The sequence below is a fragment of the Notamacropus eugenii genome, chromosome 4 (genome assembly GCF_028372415.1).
Source record: "Notamacropus eugenii isolate mMacEug1 chromosome 4, mMacEug1.pri_v2, whole genome shotgun sequence".
Lineage (NCBI taxonomy): Eukaryota > Metazoa > Chordata > Mammalia > Diprotodontia > Macropodidae > Notamacropus > Notamacropus eugenii.
In genome coordinates this window covers 410,956,362-410,962,268 of record NC_092875.1, presented here as the reverse complement: position 1 = coordinate 410,962,268, position 5,907 = coordinate 410,956,362, and the positions used below count along the sequence as shown (strand labels likewise).

The window sequence follows — 5,907 nt, the reverse complement described above, 5'->3', positions numbered from 1 at the left end:
GAGTAACTTCTCATTTAAGAAGGTCAAGGACAGATGGTGCTAATATGTACACAGTGTCATTAAAATTCACTATATTAGAATAATAGCTACAAAGGAGGATAACTCATGACATTTGAGTCAGCTAGGAAAAGTTCAAAGCCTCCAAATCGTTAGAGTTGAGGAATGACCTTTGGTTTTTCCTTCTCAAATTCTAAAATAAATAGTTCTCATGAGACAAGGATTTTGGTTTTAAGGGGAAATGTTAATTTAATGTATATTACTAAAATTCAAGTGAACCCAACTTCCTTTAAATTCCTCTTCCCCAACATAATGTATATTATACACAACATACTTTCCTAATTGGCTTCCTATTTCTAATTTCATATGTGACTAAACACTTTTCCTTTTTTTTGAAAAAACACACACAAAAAACTAACTCACAGATCTTTACCATTTATTTTCCCTTTCAGACAAAAATAAATGGAGTTTCTCCATGTATCCTGTTTCTGCTCCAATCACTTTCTAATCTTTTCTTCTTACTTCTCTAGGCTCTCAGGTAGTCACAGTTGACAAGAGAATATGAAAAGTTATCTCTCTCCACTTCCTCAAGCTTTTAAGTACGAGTAAAGTAGACTATTGCCAGAGATGTAACTCAGGGATACTCGGCAGTTTTTCACAGAGGATGACTTTTTAGCAAAACTTTTTCTGGATCTCACTAGTTCATAAAAAGGAAATCACATATACTTCAAATACAATTCTCTATATGTTTTTTATATTTTTGCATCAATGTACTAATTTAGAGCAGGACTCAGTATCTCATTCTGTGTAGTATCTTCTTTTCTTTCCTTTGTTTTCTCATTAGAAGTGGTTACTCTTCAGAATAACCAACCATGGGGAAAATGGTTATATGAATGTCTTCAAGTAAGGACCAAAATGAAATAACACTGATTTCTCATCCACAGTATTATTAGAGTGAAGTAGAAAGAGTACTTGCTTGAAAAATCAATAGTGTAGAGTTCTACTTCAAGCTCTGTAGCTGAAATACATTGATTTTGGAGAAGTTATTTAACTTCCTTGAGACTCAATTTGCTCATCTGTAAAAAAGGGTATTTTATATTAAGTGATTTCTAAAAGTTCCTCCTGAACTCTAAACCTTGATTCTATTTAATGCATTTTGCAAGCATCTACCTACTAGTATATCATGTAGAATTAAATACACAGTAATGATTTTTTTCATTTTTAGAAATTAGTTTTAACTATGAAAAATATTTTACAAATTATGTTTCACATGTTATTTTAACATTTTTTTTTATTTTTTGGTGGCTTCCTTATCTTATTGGGATTTGGAATCAGTTTCTTTATTTTTAGTGGCTATAAATTTACAGCAGAAGTATCTTCTTGACATTCAACAAATTTCCACTTATTTTTAGTAAACTCTTCAAAGGAGATTTCTAAAACACATGCATCTTGTATTTTGAAAGTTTCAGATTCTGTATCTTACAGGGAATCTTTAGTTTTGTCTTAAAGTCATGGCACATGTGAACTACCTACCCTGGGAATTATAGTTTTTTCAGTCATCAACAAAGGCTCCAGTGTTTTTTATTTTTCTGAAACCCAGAGTTAGAACACACTTTAAACCAATAACAGGTGCCATACTATCACTAAGGTGAGGAACCTGGCAAGCAGATACAGCCCAGCTGATATTCAACTGAATCAAGTGGGAGGTCATTATAGCAGGTTTGACAGATTTGCACACAAGGACTAAAGGAAGTTTATTTTTCTCTAGAGCTCTGGTAACATAATTCCAATAGCAAATTGTTTCCTGATATGTACAGAAGTCCATCCTGGTACTTTCTGGCTGATTTCTGTTTCATTTTTCTTTGAAACTTCATCATTATCAACAGTACTCTTTTTTTTTTGGTTTGTCTTTTTGGAAAAGGCCATTTTTTTTTCTTCTTTAGATTCTCAATCTTTTGAAGTCCAACATGTTTAAATCTTTCTTCCAGTGTCTATAATATGAAGTGTGTATCACTTATGCACTTCCAAATATAGTATATATACTTGATAATATATAGGTTATTTAGTGATATCTTTACAGTAAATTATGTTGTTTTCATATCAATTCCCTTCCCTGATGCTGCAGCTATCTCGAACGTTCCTTGACACTAAAAAGTTGCTCCAGCTCCTCCAGTCTCCCCACAAGCTGGGCTTCAGCTTCTAGGTCACCTCAAAGGGAGCATGTGCATGACCTGCCCCTTCCTGAAAGAGAAAGAAGACACAGTAATGATTTTTAATGACAGCAATAACCATCAACTATTTGGGGGTGAAAATATAATAAAATAAAGAACAAAATTACAGTTCTCTTAAAATCAACTTCAATGAAAATTAAATAACATTGGTATAGGTCATGCATTACATTATTGGGATTATTTAAATGCATTTTAAATGCTAAAATTTCATTTCCACTTCAAAGTTTTTCTATCTTAATTATTTATTCAAGATAATCACTAAAACCTTAGTCATAAAATTAACTGGCCTTCAAAAATATTTTTTCATGTACAAGAAAAACTTATTTTTCTAAAATCTGACAATGAAAATGATTCCACAATTACAGTGGATAAGCATTTTCCTGAAGATAAATCTAAATCTATACTATTGCATTTTAGTCCAGGACTAAATTTCTCTTGCTGGGGTTCTAATTTCAATCTGTTGCTATAATCAGGGGGGGACATTGAAGTTAATTTTATTAATACCTAAAAGACCTGAGTGTGTGTGTGTGTCTTAATCACACTGAGAACTCTCCCCACCAGTTTAGATTGCACACAACCTATGATTGAAAGGAAAAATCAAAGGCAACTGCTTGAACCAAATAGAAATGTGGTGACTTCTTCAATCTCTCACAGTTGGTAGGCAGTAAAGGCAAGGTTTAAACCCTAATCTCTCTAATTCCAAGACCACCATGTTTCTTACTTCAGTTAACTGAGTATCAATATTTGATTTTCTTCTTGCTACTTTGGCAAGTATCTCATAAGCAGAAAGTAAACATTCAATTTTAAACTCTCATAATTATTTTTTAAGAAAAAGTTATTAGATTTTCTGCATTTCCAGGTCTATATTTGTTCCAATAACTTTTCAAACTTTTCTTCACATACATTCCTATTAATCACATTTTCATATTAGTTGTGTTGTATAGAAGACATATAATGAATGAGAGAAACCATAAGAAAAAATCAAAACAAACAAACAAGAAATAAAATAGTCTGGTTTGCTCTGCCTTCTGACTCCAGGGTTCTTTCTCTGGATTTGGATGGTATTTTCCCTCACACACGCACACTCAGGTCTTTTATGTATTAATAAAATTAACTTCAATGTCCCCCGCTGATTATAGCAACAGATTGAAACTAGAACCCCAGCAATAGAAATTTAGTCCTGGGCTAAAATGCAACAGTATAGATTTAGATTAATCTTCAGGAAAATGCTTATCAACTGTAACTGTGGAATTGTTTCAGGTCTTTGTATTGCTGATAATGGCTAAGTCTATCAAAATCAGTCATCACACACAGCTGCTATTACTGTACAGAATGTTCTCCTGTTTCTGTTCACTTCACTCAGCATCAGTTCATAGAAGTCTTTCCAGGTTTTTCTGAGGTTTGCCTGCTCATCATTTTTGTAGCACAATAGTATTTCATTAGATCCATATACCATAACTTGTTCAGCCATTTTCCAATTTGTGGGCATCCCCTCAATTTCTACTTCTTGGTCATTACCAAAAGAGCTGCTATAAATATTTTTGTACAGGTGGGTCCTTTTCCCAATTTTTATGATCTCTTTGGGATACAGACCTAGAAGTAGTACTGCTGGAAAAAACGGTGTGCATAATTTTGCCCTTTGGGTATAGTTTCAAGTTGCTCTCCATAATGGTTGAAGCAGCTCACAGCTTCACCAGCAATAAATTAGTGTTCTAATTTTCCCACATCTTCTCCAACAATTATCATTTTCTTGTTTTGTTGTGTTAGCCAATCTGATAAGTGTAATCTGGTTGCTTTTATTTGCCTCTCTCTAATCAGCACTGATTTGGAGCTTTTTTTTTCAGATGACTATAAATAGCTTCAATTTCTCCCTCTGAAAACTACCTATTCATATCCTTTGACCATTTATCAATTGGGGAATGACTTGCCAAGGTACTATTCAAATGCTTACATAAAACTCATTTACAAAGAAGAAAATCATTTCTTCAGAGCTCTTCAGAGCTCTGATTACTAGCTCAAAAATTCTGTCAAGACTACAGAAAGCTTATTTGCTATGCTAATGTTTCTAGGTCATGCTAATTTTTTATATAACATGCTTTAAATACTATAATTTTGGTTACTGAGAATTCAAGTATTTGAAAATTCTTATAACATTGGGAACATCTCCATGAAACCAATAGACTTACTTATGATCCATTCTTCAGCTTTCTTTTCTTATGGGGAAGAAGGGCAGGGAAAACTGGGGCTCCCTGTCTTGTATAGGCTGGAAGTGCAATGGTCCAGGTGAGGACCAGTTCCATGTCTTAGGAAGCCTGATCATCTCACCTTCCCCAAAACCTCTCATAGTCACTCACAGTGTCAATGATAAGACTTTTGCAGATATCTGATCAACTTAGTCCACAGTTGCTCAGAACTCCTGCACTCAAGAAACTCACCAGCCTCAGTCTATCAGTGTCATGGAACACAGACATGCATCAGCACATCCAGCTCTTTAGTTTTCTTTTGCACATCAGAGAAAAGAATGCTTATGGAAATATATCATTACAGACATATTTCATTTAGGTCATAGATTTGTTGATCATAGAATCACAGATTTAGAGCTGAAAAGGACCTTATTCATTATCAGATTAAATTTCCTCATTGGACAGATGAGCAAATTGAGGCCAAGAAAAGTTGAGTCCATTGTTTAACGTCATGGATCTAACAAGTTTTTGAGATAGGATTCAAATGCAGATCCCTATAACACCATTTCTAGTGATATGCCTATTACACAATGTTATATCTAGTTTAACTGTTTACATTTAGGACTACCATGAATACTTCTATTAAAAGATGAGCTCACTAGAAAAATTGAGAGACAATACCTAATTTGAGTAATACTTGAAAGTGAGATGCCCAATAATGTACCATTTAAAATACAGTTCATCAACAACAAAAATATATATAATTAAGGTTTTCATGGTAGCCAAAAATCATGGACATGTTGGGATGACTAAATAAATTGTGATATATTAATTCAATGAAATAGTAATGTTATAAAAAATGATGAAATGAATAATTTCCAAAGCAATTGAGAAGAGCGTTATGAATAGATGCAGAACAAAGCAAACAAAACTAGTTGAACAATTAACATGATGATTAGAGCATTAAGAAACTACTTTTAAATACTTTAGAATCGTATTAAAGCAATGACAAATCATGATTCCACAAGAATGAGACGAAATACTCCACTTATTTTAGAGGGAGGAGTCAAATACCAGAGCATGGACTGCAGCCCAACTGAGTTCTCCCAACAGTGCCCTCCAAACAACTTTAAAATATCTCTTCAAATCAAATATTGGAGTAACAGAGCCAAAAAAAAGTCATCAGACATTATTTTCAAGCTAAGACAATTCAAGAAGCACAAAGGTGAATTCTATAACCAGAAGGTGGGGTCAGGTTTATAACAAAGCAGGAGCACAAGTTGGACCTTAGAGGTTGGACCTGAAACAACAGAAGTGGCAGCTTCTGGAGTTCTCATCACAGAAACAATAAGAGGGTTGGGCAACTTGTAGGAAAGGTGTTACAGGGGATGCTTTGCTGGCATTGGTTGCAGCAGGCACTGATTCATAACTATTGCCCATAAGCAGTTGTGAGTTGCAGTTACATTAGAGGAGAGGAGTGCTTGTGATTGGTCGAA

General features: G+C 34.0%; 1 pseudogene; it reads right to left on the bottom strand.

Moving 5' to 3' along the window:
- Nucleotides 1-1,275: 1,275 nt before the first annotated feature.
- Nucleotides 1,276-5,851, bottom strand: LOC140502666 (ribonuclease P protein subunit p38-like; annotated as a pseudogene).
- Nucleotides 5,852-5,907: the final 56 nt, after the last annotated feature.